Source organism: Anser cygnoides, chromosome 1 (genome assembly GCF_040182565.1).
Source record: "Anser cygnoides isolate HZ-2024a breed goose chromosome 1, Taihu_goose_T2T_genome, whole genome shotgun sequence".
Taxonomy (NCBI): domain Eukaryota; kingdom Metazoa; phylum Chordata; class Aves; order Anseriformes; family Anatidae; genus Anser; species Anser cygnoides.
Window position 1 is genome coordinate 74,649,214 of NC_089873.1, and position 15,458 is coordinate 74,664,671.

A 15,458-nucleotide genomic window follows, 5' to 3' on the forward strand; every position below is an offset into this window, starting at 1 on the left:
AAGCTGCTTAGGTAGGACATTTCTCTGGAAGTGTCTCTTCTCACTACTGACTGCAAAGAGAATGTAACGTGAATAGCTCAGTTATGGATACAGTATCTCAGCTGTAAATGTATCAAACTAGAGGAGATTAATCTCATTCCCAGTCTCTTACCGCCTCACTGATTATGAAACAAGTATAAATAATTTGGCATCCTACTAATGAATGTTTCACTTCCCTGAGTATATGCTCCAATCCTAGATGAAGAGACCTTTGGGAGTTATCTCATGGTTCCAGGCTCAGCTGGTATTTCAAAGAGGGAGATATTAAATTAGGAGTATTTCTAGGAGAGTCTGCCATTGGGACTGACCAAAGGCATGACAGGATTCAGAGAAAAGATTCAGAGAAAAGGGCCAAGGTAACAGCCTTCAATGGAACATCCCGAACAGAAAGGACAACTGGATGTGCTGGTAAAGAGCATCTTCTAGCTAGGGAATCGGCTGAGATTTTCAAGGAAGAGTTGAGCTGAGACTAACATCCACTCCAGCAGTGGACAAGAATTAAAAAATGAATGAAGATACTGCCAGGTTCTCTTGTTTTTATTGGAGGAGAAGGAGAAAAAAGGGAGCAAACGAAGAAACACAGTTTTGCTAGGAACTTCTCATAGTACTACTAATTATGAAAAGATTGTGTGCTTATTAGCTGTGACATAGTAAGCATTGCTAACCTCCTTCATCCTTCAAAATTTTCACCAACTTCTTTCTCCTTGCGAGTACAGCAACCACATCACTTCGCTGTTTCTGATTAGGCCCCTGTCATGCCAAGACTTCCATGAGCTGTATTTGAAGCCTGGGATATTTCCACTGCCTCATATGGGACCCTACACATCCAGAAAGTTAAATGAATGCACTAACACTTACAAAGGCCATGGCCTGCAGATGTAAACTGATGGGGGCCTGAAACCTTCAACATGTGTTTTCTATGGTCCCCGTTACCACAGGACTGCAATCCTGACTAAGACATTTAAATTATATCACACCACAATGAAAAACAAATAATAAATATAACTGTGAAAATATGCACACTGTAGGAATATCAAAATTGAATACAATGCTGTGCTTAAAGCCACAAGCATCACTTAAAGTCTACTGTATCGCCAGCAAGTGAGAAGTTATGGTTTTTGCAATGCAAAAAAATAAGCATTTATAAAATGTTAGCTTTGCAGCATGCAGGCAGTGTTTCTCCATGAGACAGTGGTATTTCTAGTCAGCCAACACTTTTGAGATGCTGGTGAGTTGTTCAAGCCTTAACTTCTACTAATGCCTCACATGGTGGGAATTCCAGTTAGCCTGTCCATCACAGTAAGGTTACAGATTACACAGTACTCCATAAACAGTTTACAGTGGAATAGTTTGCAAATGTTCTGCTTGGAACAGAAGGCATGCGCATGTCCAATTGTTTACTCTGAGATGCAATCATTTACAATAGCAAGAAGAAAAAGTTTAGCAACGAACAGACCAAAGATGGAGTGTTTGCAGCAAACTTTTCAAAATACGTCAGTGAAGTATTAAATCAGTGTTTACTTCTGCTTGCAATGGCTGAATCCTCCTAGCAGCAATATCTGGAGATGCTGCCAGCAGAACTCATGCTTAATAACAGATTAGTTGGTAGATTACTAACTTGGCAAACAGCAGACAGGTGTTTGTTTTAGAGAAAGCTGCTGCAAAGTTCAGAAGCAGAATTTTTTTGGGCGTGCTTGAAATAACGTGGACATAGGTATCAGGAATTTCCTGACCAAGTTATACCCAGATTCTTACCTCAGCTTTTCCACAGGAGTTGAGAGCAATACCCACACCCATATATTTCATCATCTGAGACCCATCACAGTACACACAGCTGTCAAGTATCCTCTCTGCTGCTCATGCCACTAACTCACTTCTCAGGGAATAGGTAAAAACACCCTTGAAATCCTTGCAAAAAGGTGCAGCAGAATGGAAAATTATTTCTCTCACTTTTAAACAATTGCATGCAATTTAAAGATGAAGCTAAATACTTTATGGGTCACACTGCATATGGTGCAAGGCCCTAGTGGAGCTGCAGGATGTATCATGCCTACCTACCCACACAGCCTGGGATGAGACAAAATAATCACTGTGGCAAAATCCAGCTATCGCTGTCATGAGGTAGCGTGGAGTAGGCATTTCCATCATTTACATCTTGACAAAAATTTCGACGAAAGCATGCATTACCACCAAATAAATCAAAACAAAGGTTTTAAAGGCTGAACCCTTTAGAAAAGACCTCTTCACTTAAATATCACAGAAAAAAAACTGAAGTCATAGGAAAGTTTAGCTCATGCAGCTTAGTGAAGAGATAAAGTATTATATACTTAGATAAAGTAATTCTTATAGAGAAAATATCTTCATATGTTCAGAAAGAAAATTCTTTTGTAGGAAGAAACTAGCAATTGTTTTCTAAGAAAATGTATAAGTTACTTTGAAAAAATAAGAGCTACCACATGTGATGATAATATCAAAAGAAAAACAGAACTTCAAGGACAGATTAAGAACATCGACTTTTCCATCACATAAATACACATACACACACCCCCATACACACTCTCCATTAATGACTCCCTTCCTCCATAAAAAACCTTGAATCTCAAATGCTAACCCAATTCTAGCACTGAATAATAACGAACTTGAGATGGTTGTGCCCAAGCACCTCTGCAGAAATAGCTGCAGCTGTTTAAGATACTACTACCACTCAGCTGTTTGGTGCTGCTTCTCACCCCGATATAGGTAATTTGAGAATTCTTCATACGCTTCAGTGCACAGTCTGACAGTGCAGCTTAATCTGCTTCTGCAGTGGTTTTCTGACTATGATCTTGGTGAACAGTATCTGAAACATTTCATTCAGCTTGAGGTCACCGTGGTGGGTAACACCAGAGCTTTAGCAGCACCCATGGTGGCTCTCTACTTTGAGGCTTTTTTTCCCAAGGACATGGAGTTATTTAGAGGCTTCTCTCAGAGAGAAGAAATTCAAGCTATTTTCAGTATTGCTTGCTCACAGATCTGATTCAGCTCTAAGTAGATTCACAAAAAAAGTGAAAGTTCGCGCATACCACTTTTTAAGCTGCACTAAAGCTAGAGGGATATAGACTAACATGAGCTGATGTTAAAAATCACTAAGTATTGCATTGTTACTCAGATATCTTTTTGTGGCAGGAAATACAACAGGATCTGTGGGAAATACTGGAAGAGAAATGCTAACCCTAGCCTGTCCAACAAAATGAACTCTCCAGGTGTCTGAAATTGGAAACATTTTCCCATTGCAGATAGTGCTGCAGAAACATTTGCTTACCTGCTGAAAGGAGAAGAAAACAGGACTGAATAGCAGATAGTGAAGACTCTGCAGCAGGTTTCCAAGAATCACATGAAAATTCTTGTCAGGTGATACAATTTGGTTAAAAAAATCATCCCCTTGCAAAAAAGGCAGCTCTGCAAGAAAAGATGAACCAAAAGGTAGTATTGCATATATTGCCATTTGAGGAACAGTTTTTCAAGTGTGCTAGTACCAAGTAAGTTGTACCAAGCTAGTACTAGTAAGTTGATACACAATACACACACAAGTGAAACAACTGCAATACTCAGTGCTGTTCCACATGCCATCACTGATATAACTAAACATTTTTTCTTGTATGTTTCCCTTCCTTGCTTTTTCTTCTTTAAGCGGGAACCAACTCATTGACAACAGTGCTAAGAGCTGTGCTTATCACTAAAGAGGACAAGAGTTTCCATTAGCGTGCAGTCTGCAAGTACTTCTGTGCCCCAACACTAAAGAGGTGGCAGAAAAAACACTTTGAAATGAGTTTCAGGGTTTGCAATGATCGCCTTTGGAGAGCAGCTGTCCTATAAGACCCAGAAAAATCTTAAAAGCACCATTTAAAAATAGCAGAAATTCTTTCATTAGGGCTTCAAATAATGGTTGCTGTATCATCACGTGTCCTGATATGGTCTTGAAGTGCCTCTCTGAGATGCCAGCTAATGCAATAAACAACCCGAAGTGGGTATCTTGCTGCAGCACAGAATTTATTCTTACGCAACTTCTAACCCCAGTACAAGCATCTTCATAATATTAAATTCATTTTTTAAAATCACTGGTCAGTATATAGCATATAATACTTAAAATGTGTATATATATATATATATATAAATCTATGTATACACAGACACACAACACACACACCAGTGTACATGTTCTGACTATGGCTCTTCAATGCCATGCACTTTGCATAGTCATTTGTACCAGCCCCACTACACTGCTAAATCTAGCTAGGAGTAATATACAGACAGCCAAAATACTCAGTTTATCCTGAATACAAAATGCTCTTGTTTTAGTTTTGTAGCATTTCATAACCACTTTGCAAGGATGTAAATAACTTTACCTGTTCAAAACAATGTATTTTAGGATTAATCTTTCATGCATTTGAGAGCACTAAATAATCACCTTATACTCCTGCCTTTTGTCTGCTCTATGAGTGTGAACTTCATTCTTTTACCACTTGTTTTAGCCAAAGGCAGAGGTGTTAGTTTAAATAACAGTGTTGTGAGAAGTCAGTGGGTTTTGACTGCAACACATTAAGGAGCGCACACACGCAAGCAGCTTGGTAGACAGCGTGCAGAATGGGAGACTTGATCTGCAGCTTGTAGGCTGCAGAGAGACACAAAGTGACATTTTGAATACCTGGGGGCAAGGTAAGAAAACCAACCTTCTCAGCAACACACACACATCTGAAAGAAGACACATGAACATATTTCAAGTGAGGTACTTGTAGCAAATGCTTAAACATTGTGCACTGGATACAAAAATCCTATACCAACAAAAACTCTTGTGGACACAAATAGGTGTCCTAATATATGAAAAACTGCTCTAAGCAAAGCAAGCTGCATGAGGGTAGAGCTTTCTTGACACAGGTGAGTTTTTATTAAGAGCACCTGCCAAAACTGCTAGAGTGGTCAGGACAATATAGGTCTTGCAAAAGCCATGAACAACTCAGCTCTGCTGGAAGTGGATACTCTCAAAGCACATACGTAAAATAATAGGCTTTGTCATGAATTTTGTTTTTTTTTTCATCCCTGCTTAAAAGACAAATTAAAGAAGACTCTTCATCTTCTCTCAGATTTAAAGGATATGCGAATTCCCACTGAGTTTGGACAGAAAGTGTAATAACAGCTATTTGGTTCTTAAAAGATTAGATGGTTATGGGTCTGAAAATACTGTTTTGCCTGGAGATTCTGCTTTGATGTTTCAGTGCCAGCAGATAAAAAAAATTCCTCCCTTCTTCTGGTAACCTGTGATAACTTGATTAGCTGGGATAATAAACCAACATCATAACGCTATTTTTTCAGGATGGTGCATGTGTGTTATTTCAGAACAAAACTCCACTGCCTTTTTTTAAATTTTATTTGACCTAACTTTGATGATTAAAGCTCAGCTATTCCTTCAATGTATGGAGCATACATTTTTTTAAAAAAATTGTGAATTACGTTTATCTTGCTTTCATCTAATATCCTGTACATCTCGAACTATTTATAGGTGCAGGGGAAAGGCAAAGAGAGAATGCATTAAAAAAACAACACATATGATGCTGTTGTACAAAAGTTGTAGGAGCTTGTAATTAATTAAGCATATTCTTTGCACCAGCTGAGCAATCGGTATATTATGTTGGCAGGTAGAGCCAAGCAAGAATTCATAGTTTTTTGTTAGGAAGGGTTGAGAACATAACTGAAAGCAGAAGCAGTATTTTAGAACCATTTCAGTTTTCACAAGCACAGCACTACCTACTGATCCCTCCACCTTGCTATAGGGAAAGCAGCAATAAAAATCCCAACCCAAAATACTTTGGCAGACACAGCCACAATGTTATAGTTTTAGGGCCCAAGACCTCCAGACCAGCATTGATGGAAACATGAGTCCAGAGGTGTTGGGACCCACAAATCCAGCTGAAGCCCTCCTGCTCTGAGCAAGAGGGCAGTCCAATTTCCAGGTATGCTCTGTACCTGATGCAGAGGAGGAAAACATATGCATGCTGGTGGAGTTCAAAATGCTTCTTCTGGCAGAGAGGGTAGGTGCCGAAATACTACTAACTATTCAAAATTGTATCGTAAAACACAGGATCACGCCTCAGAGGTGCAGCATAACCAATGGATTAATATCCATTTTCTAAATGAAAAAGTCTTTTTTAAATGACTAACTTATTCTTGAGTGTGGGTGAAACTCATTGTTTTTATACAGCAGGAACTTGCTCAGCTAAGGGAATGTCAGTTCCTACTCAGGACTGAAAACAGAGCTGCTGTAAATTCGTATTTCAGTTGAACTGACACAGTTGCCCACTGACACCTACTGCTTAGCCAGATGCGGCCAGAGGAATCAGTCACACAGACTAATTTGTGCTATTACTGTGCATGTCTTTCCAGTCAGCTTGGAGTGACCGGCAAATAAGCTCCATCTTCAGTGACTGCAGTCAAAAAGACGCAAGCCAAGAATGCTAGATGGAAACAGCGATTGTAACTAAACTGCAGTCAGCCTGACATGATCGAGGTCTGCTGTGTGAAAGCCCACAGCAACAATGTTACAGACCTTCTACCAGACCATATTAATTTGGGGCCAAAATGACCAGTAGGAACATCAGTGGCTGGAAATTTTGAAGGCTGGGTCACTACTTCGTTGTTTTGCAAGCTCAGCTAAATCAACCAGAAGCGTGCAAAGAAGTGCATGGAAGAATGAATGAACAATGCATCAATATAAAAAACACCATCCGTATGCTCTGTGTTACACCTCGAATTACAGACATGTAGATTTTCCTCAGTGGTGACTAAGCCTCGTTTCAGTCTATGAAGGGAGTGGCTTTTTGTGCTCATGGCCTTCCCGTCTTTGGCCATTTAACAAACCAGCATACAACTGTTCCCAGCAATCAAAACCATGTGGTTCAGAATAGGCTATAGCTGGCTTCCCAGTTGCCCTCATTCATTCATTTTTTCAGACTTACGGAAGATTTGAAGGTATAAGATGATGTATGCATGTTTAATTTTGCCAAAGATAAAAGATGTCTATTTCCTCTGGGCTGCATTTTAATGATCTTAGTTTTCTCTCTCTCTTTTTTTTTTTTTTTTAAAGTGTCACTTTAATTGAAACTCATACCATAAATTCAAATTATAATAGGAGGATGAATTCTGATGAATTCCTGGCTGCAGAAATCAATAGGAAAAGTCCTGTTGCCTTTCCCTGGGGCAACACTGTACCTCAGACAAATAACATGACTGTTCTTAATACTGACTTCTTCTAGCTTAATTTTTTGCTGACAATTCATTGCCGTTCCACATACCTCTGAGTTTTTCTGCTGTAGTAATGACACTTAATATGCCAAGAATAACAAAACTTTAACAGGATCAGTTTAGTCCAAAAGCACCAAAAGATCTCCTCTCTTACCTTTGATTATGACTTTCTCCACCCTCAAAACTTCTATTTATACCTCTCTCATCCTTCATTTCCCATACACAGAGTCTTAATTATAAAGACTAGCTGATTGCATGGACCAAACTGCAGCTTCACCACTGCCAATGTTTTCGTACTGCAAGCAGGCTGAGAATTGCATTGTGGAGGTAAAACAGTATTAGATTTTTCAAGGGGTGACTGCCACATGGCAAAACAAATAAATAAAGTAACCAACAGCAGTGCTCCTTGAGTTCTTAAATGTGTTTGGAGACTGTGATTTTTAAAATCTTTCTGCACTGCTCTGGCTCTGCTTTTAATGAAAATTATAGCAAAATATTCAACAAATGTCAGCAGGAAAAGACTGGTAAATCCTAACACTGTGCATCATTTTAGCTACATTCAGATTTGATACATTAGTACCTGGGTTCATATCAGCAGCCCATTTGCCATTGAAGTCAACGTCCCACTGCGATTTCAATGAAACACTACAGCTTTAGGTAGCTCTGGAAGAGGAGCTCTTGGGTGGATGAGTGGAGCCTAACTAAACACTACAAGCTCCCTTTGAGCTTTCCATGAGCTGTTCCAGGACAATACAGAAAGGTCTTTCCTCTGCTTCCATTAAAGCACTCAAACTCATTTTTGAATTTCTGACACAGCATTTGAATGGTTTTACTGGAAAGTGATGCAGCTGAGTGTAAGCAAGAGGGCATTTGGGAAGAATTTCACTTGAGCACCTGCTGGGTCTCCTTTGCCTGAAGTGACTGAGACAGCAATCTCACTGACAGGAATTGTCAACTGATTTACCCTTGTATTTGAAAACTGAGCAAATTCAGACAGGATTTTGCACAGCAGTTTGGCTCTCTCTCTCCAGCAACATTTCTCTAAAAAACGAGGCTTTCTGCTTCAGCTCTCTTTTTTTTAAATAAATGGCAAACCATTCCTCACTCACCTCCGTCCTCATTCCCAAAGACTGCTTTGCAGTGGAAGAACAAAGGGGAACATTTCCATTTCTCCTCCTATTTACAAGCCATTCTTGCCCACAGCCCTCCTTGCCCTGGCACCTCTGCAAGCCCTGTGCTCAGCCTCCATCTGCAGAGGTGCCAGCCCACATTTAACACAGCTGCTTCTGAAGCACGTGCAAAAAACATCCACAGTGAACAGTAGTTTCCTATGAAGAAAAACAGCAGCCCTCTATGAAGGGATTAAGAGACCGATGGATCTTGGGCACCTGACACTCCTGATCAGATTAGAGAAACAAATCACTGCCTTCATGTCCAGCCCATCACTCCTGGCATGGCCAGCAGTAAGCAAGGCTTGGAAGAAGCAAAAGGAGAGCCAGAGGGAGGCATCTGACAGCAGAATGGAGCCAAAAGTGATTTCCAGTGCAATACAAATATTGAATCTGCATGGAAAAAAAGAATGACATCGGCATGACCCACAGCCACCTCTGACAACTTTATTCCTCTCTTTTCACGAATCTGTAGACTCTGTTGAACGTGCTCTAATAACCACCAACATTAACATGAACTCCCCCATTCAAACCACCAGGCTTCTGGCTTTTTGGACTGGACAAAAGGCATGTGAAACATTGAAATTCTTCATTTCCAGGCTCACCATGACCACAGGGAAAAAAAAAAAATCATATCCTTGCATGGATAGTGCCCCACAATCATGTATCCTGAAAGCTGAAGTTATTGCCACTCACATTTAATAATGCAAGAGAAAAGGAAAAACAAACCCTCAACAGAACAAACAGGCAATACATCCTACACTCATTAAAAAGCTTTTCCAAGTCTGCAAAGAGAAATTACAACACTACCAGCACTTCTGTCCCTTCCCTTGCTCTACCAAAGCAAAGTTGGCAGAGGGGATGTGTGGCACTGTATCTGTTCCTGTGCAAAACTCCACTGTTTCAGGACTGCTGCCAAAGAAGGTGAGGTTTTGGTGAAGCTGCCAGATGCAATACAGAGATGCTTTCTGCTCCACCAGCCTCCTGCATTTTGAAGATAGGTAGCAAATAGCTAGAGGCAGTGACTTCTTAAATTTCCTCTGACGTTTCTACTACAGGATCAGAGCTGGCTTCTAACTACGCACAAGAAGTAGTGCTTAGCTTTTTGCTTAGTCAAAAGCTTCATCAGCAAATCCAGTCACAGGAGAATACAGCTCCACAGCCTGCACCTACTGCCGTTCCCAAAGAACGCACTGCTGCCTGGACCCCTGAAAAGCCTTTGAGAACAGAAGAAGAAAATGATATAAAAAGTTTTTGACTCATCTCTAGTGAGGACCGTATGCCTGGATAGCAGAGTATAAAATAGTGTTGGGAGAAGACAAACAGGATCTCTAATGGCTCTATCCTTCTCCCATCGCTAAAGCTAGCCAGAGGCTAGGTATAGCACATCAATGTCAGGACTGGGTGCGCTGGATGCAGAATGGAGGAAAGGGTTTTGCAGGAAATAAAATGACTTCAAAAAGAAGAGGTAAATACAAGTAGCAGCAGTTACAGGACTATCACAAAAAAAAAAAAACTGGATTCAACTCAGATGTAATTTTGTGCTTCTGCCATCAATACTTTAAAGCCTTACAGCACAAACATTAAGGAGCTGTAATGTCCCCCCATCGTCACCTCCCTGCATAGTTAAGGAAAAGGTGCACAGAGCCTCTAGACATTATATTTTTCGGGATGACTACAGTGCAGAGCTATTCTTGGGGATTGACAACTGCCTGAATGGCCCTCAGACTCAAGAAGGGACACTTGCCAGTGACTAATTTCTCAAAAATCTCAATGATCATTAGTAACATCATGAGAGGAAAACCAAAAATAGTGTTGTGATTATTTTTATTTTTTTTTAATACAAATTCCTATTGCTGTCAACAGATACTGGATTGGGAGCCAGGTTATTTTGAGACCCTCCTGAAGAGCCTGGCTCCAAAAAAGAGAGATAGACTCCCCACCTCTGAGATGTTAAGACATATCTAAAGCCATTCACAAAAGCACAAATACCTCCAAGGTATTTTTTTTTAGTTTCTAGTATTTGCTACCTTGAAGGCCATGTCTGCTTGTTTTCCCAGTCTCCACAGCAATAGATGCAAAATACATCTTCTTCACAAATAAAAGGAAGGTTTCTTCCACATGCCCAGGAGCTGGGACTGTCCAAAACTGTGAAGCCCCACTCAGCAGATGGAGACCTGGAGCTAATGAAGCATTTAAGCACATGCTTAACTAATTTTGGGGACAGAAGTTGTCTCACCGTGGGTACAACTGGCTACTCCCCTGTACTTCTAGATAACCCCTTGATGTCCCAAAACTGATCATGGTGTACTCAGAAGTACAGGACTTGATCCAGAAAAAGCATCTGTACTGAATGATTTTTGGCTGCCAAATTCTGGGCAAATCTTGAATGCAGTGAAGGGAGAAAAGAGGGAGGGGAGGCAGAGGATATTGAAAGTTTCAAAGCAGCTAGAGGCTCTTCCTCCAGACACAGTTTATTCTGGCCAGGCTATTTATCAGTATTAATCTTCAGAGCCTTGGGTTTACTACAGAACTCATTTGCCTGTCTCCGCTGGGTGGGGAGAGCACAACCTGTCAGCGGCAGAGCAGCTGCGCAACTCCAAGCGCACAGATGGCATGGATGCAGCTCGGATCTTTCCTCTCCTGCTTTCTCTCCTATGATTTTCTTCCCCTTTCAGTGGGGGGAAGGGAGAGCTGCTTGGATCTCAACGTGCTCAAAGAGCAAATGAGATTCGCCTTATAATGACTTCCTGATTCTCTGTGCGAGCAATCTGTCCTCACCCAGACAGATGGCAACTGCTGCTGCACAGCTGCTCTGGCGCAGTTACCTGCGGAAAGACCGGCGGAAGAGTGGCAGGCAGGTGTGATGTTCTTTTGGCTCACCAACCCCACAAAAGTCCAGGAAGAAAACCCAGCCTGTCTGCCGAGGAGAACACAATCTGGAAGCTAGTCCTGCAGAACAGCTGGTGGTTTATCAGAGACAAATTTAATGCATGCTTGTTCATTAAGGCTTAGCCTATAGCAGTCAACACTGGGCAGCCATCAGATGACCGAGGGAGGCTGCAGCATCCTTGCTGGCACTACCTGTGAGGTAGTCTCCTCTCGAAGGAGTCCTCACCAGACCTCTTATTTTCTATTAACTTTGAGTGTACGTACAGATGTGTAGTTTATACATACTTTTGAAGTGCCTATTTTCATATACTTAGGTAAAGCCTAATACAATGTAGTCCTGCTCATAAGTTGCTTAGGCACTATCACCACCAGGTAACTGCAACAACAGCTGTATTACCAACTCTCCCTCCTGTCACCCCGTAGCCAGGATACTACAATGTCATTTTGTCAACCACCGCGGCACTGTTTTGTCCCAGAATGCCACTGTTGTGAGCAAATGAATGTAACAGCCTCAAGATGGTCTTGAGTGCCAAACTGGTGTCAACTGGACTGGAAAGAAACATTCATATTATAAAAACATGAAGAGAGAAAAAAAAAAAGAACCTTGATTCACCAACAGAAAAAAATAAGAATTCTTCCACATTCTTCTCCTCTCCATAAAAGCAATGAGCTATCCCAACTACCCAACTGGTTCCCAAAATGGCTAAAGCTTTTCACAACTTTAAAATGGGGAAAGAGAAAGACACCTTCACCCAGATTTATTTTTTTTTTAATTAAATAAATCTTTAATTTTTCACATGTTCCTGAGAGACTCAATCCTTGATTGTCATGGTGTATTCCTACGAAAATTTCCATGACTGTTAACATTTTCACACATGAATGGATGGATGAGTTTGTTTCCAAAGAAAGAGGTACTTCCTACCTGCACAGAGCTCTGTGAACATTGGGAACACGTACCAAAACACGTGGTAAAAAACCTGTACTAAATGAAGCCTCCAAGTATTAGCCTCTCACCAAGAGGAGAGAAAAAGAGATGCTAGAAAACCAAACTTTAGGCATTTCAAAGATGAACGTTTTGCCAACACGTTCATCAGGCTCACAGCAACACTCCAGTTCAGCCCAAACACAGTTGCTGCACTGGTGTGAAATGGATTTACTGGAAAACATCCATGCTTCTGCTACAACACCATCACACAGTGCAAGCATAACCTCTGGCAGATGCAGGTGAAAGGGCAAAGAAGTCACCAGCTGCAGCAGTCCTCATGCCCAGGGCAGAGGGAAGAGCACCCACACCAGTACTGTGGCAGCCATCCTCACTTCAGCAGCTTCCATTCACAGCTTAACCTGGTTCTTCTGATTTTGCCTGAGGTGGTTAGGGTGGGCCCATGTGGTCTGTTGGGCAGAGCAGACACGTGAGACTAACTCCTGGCAGGGGACACTATCAAATGGGTGAAAAAAAGGGGGTCTCTCAAAATTGTAACTGGCATCAGTAGGCAACAATATGGGTGGCACCACAGCATCTCTACTGTGCCTAATTTGAGTCATCCAGCAGAGGCCTCCTTGCACCAGCTGAGAATTTTCATCAAGAACACAAACCTACACACCTGAAAGTGACGCTGAGTGCTTACGCCTTTCCACAACCCTTTCGTAAGCAGGAAACAACACCATGTAAACAGCAGGAGTCACTTAATCCTAAACAAATGCTTCTGCAGCAAAAAGTGACACAGCTGGACACCCATGTCGGTTAGTTATTCTCTAGATTCCACAAAAATAAGGGAAACGCTGGAGACCCAGAATCACAATCAGCTGAACAGCAACGCAATTCAGATTCAGATCCCACAGCACAACCCAACCATAAGATCTTACAGCACATGAAACCAAACTTTGAGAGATCTTATGAAAACCCAGCATTACTATAGCAGAAGTTAGGTGATAACCAAAGAAAAGGAAGTCTGGATATCAGGCATACTGGAGCTTGTCAAAAACTGTGTTGGTGGTCAATGTTAGTGGGTAAGTGCTTTAATGATGAATTTAAGCAGAGTCTTTTTTCTCACTGCTCTGCATTTTACGGAGATATAATCATCTGCCTGGTGTTTATCATAAAGGGAGAGATTTTTGCTAGGGTCACAGTATTTACACTGGAGCATCAGTTATTCCACCTGTGTAACAAAGAGAAAAAAAAACAAAAAAAAAAAGTGAATCAGAAGGGAGCTCCTGAACAGCGACAGCCAGTGTTAGCAGCAGTTACCTTCGCCAAGCAAGGAAGAGGCGCATTTGCCAGGGAGGATCAACGATCTGAAGCTGCCCTCAGCTGCAGTCACTAACCTTTACCAGCGCTATCGCTCAATCTCTGCTGAATTAGCAGCAAGAGCCCTGCTCTACTTTTTCACAGAGAACAATGCTGGAAAGCTGCCAAGGGTTAATGAGCAACGAGAATGATGGGGAAAAACCCCAAAGAACACAAACCCCAAACTCGAAAGCTGTTCAAGAGACTGCACGAACCTAAGCGTTCCTTCTCAGACCTTGTTCGGGGAAAAAAACCTCTGAGCATCAAGGGCAATTGCACCTCAATAAAAATTAACTACTGGTTAAACATTTTTTCTGCCAAGTTTTATCAAGCAGGCTCCTAAGCATCTACAGAACAGTATAAAAGTAGTTGTATTTAAGAATTTTGAATCATTATTATTTTGCATTCTTCTTAAACTGTGGGGCCCCAGTTAGGAACCAAAAGCTCACTGAGTTAGGTGTTGTGGAAAGGCAGCATAAAAAGGATTATTTAACACAGGCAAAACCAGAAGCATATGTTCTCTCAGGATATATTCTAAGCACAACCATTCATGGGTAACTAACGAGCAGCAAAAAGAGTTTCCACATAATCTCATAGCAGCAAGCCAGATGACTCAGAAGCAAAAAGGAAAAATCCTTCCTATTTCCCTTCATTTTCAAATGATGAGGGAGAAGAAAGGCTTTGCCAGATGCCACAAAAGACCAGTGTATCCCATTTGTTTCACACTGAGTCAGCCTCACACTCTGAATGCTGAATACCTCACCAAGACAACGGCAGCGCAGCCCCCCTGAAGAAGGGCAGCCCAGGTCGGCGCTGCTCCATTCCCCATGGGGAATAAATGCAGCACATTCACCCCTCAGCACTCTATTTAAAGACAACTTAAAAATGACTGCCCTGCCTCCAAATTAACTCTGAAACCCAGCAAGTTGAAAGACTACAACTATTATTATATTGCTGCTATAAAATCCTATTTTTTTCCTTCTGCCTGTTTACTACATATCTATATATATATATACATATATACACACACACACCAAGAATGTCCCAGTTTTGCTGGAATATTCCTGGGATGACATTTGGTGGCTCTAATCACTTAATTAAAGGGCAGGGGAAGAAAAATACCTTCTCTCTAAAATGTTAAGAGTTGACACTATAATGATGCTAAAGAAAGTGAAGAAATACACAAACAAAAATAGCCCTCTAAGGTGAAAAAGAAAATTAAAGACAAGGGAATGCTCCCCCCTACAGCTCCCCCCAAATCCATGATTTTTTAATGACTGCCTCCAGCAATCTGCAGGCAGGGCTTCAAGAGATGAAACAATCTGCTGCCTAAAATAAGGCAGTGGGATTTGGCCAGAAGTCTACAGGTTTTGCTGAAGAAAGAAATTCAAGAGCCCTTCTTGCCTTGCCTGATTTACTGTGGTCACAGAGACTTGCAGGTTGGACAGGATCTGACTTTCTATTACAAAAAAAAAAAATAATAAAATCAAACATTGAGAGCAGGGCATAAGCCCTTTTCTTTCACAGTAATTTCTAAATCTTGCAAATCTGGGTCAGGACTGCTTATACATATTTGTTCTGCATTTTTTACCAAATTTGACTTTCACCTTGGGAAAAGATCTCCTAAAAAAGGAGGAGGCCAGAGGTTCGAGGAGAACCCTGAATCGTCCGGTATAATGCGAGATGAACGCAGATACCTTCACGTTCACAGAAAACACAAAATCAAATGTGATGGCAGAGGGCACTGCCTCACAGGAGGGAGAACTGGGAGGTAATTTCCCTTCTGTGCTGTCCCT

General features: G+C 41.3%; 1 protein-coding gene across 8 annotated transcripts in view; it reads right to left on the minus strand.

Annotated features, from left to right (window-relative positions):
* PRR5 (proline rich 5) overlaps positions 1 to 15,458 on the minus strand; it is an 88,361-nt gene that overhangs the window by 62,733 nt on the left and 10,170 nt on the right. For 4 of the 8 annotated variants that reach the window (XM_067000125.1, XM_048046865.2, XM_013184578.3 and 1 more), the window contains exon 2: positions 3,341 to 3,477. The exons of the other annotated variants lie outside the window; for them this stretch is intronic. The gene's annotated coding sequence lies outside the window, so the exon portion shown is untranslated. The remainder of the gene's footprint in view (positions 1 to 3,340; positions 3,478 to 15,458) is intronic. 8 annotated transcript variants of the gene reach the window in all.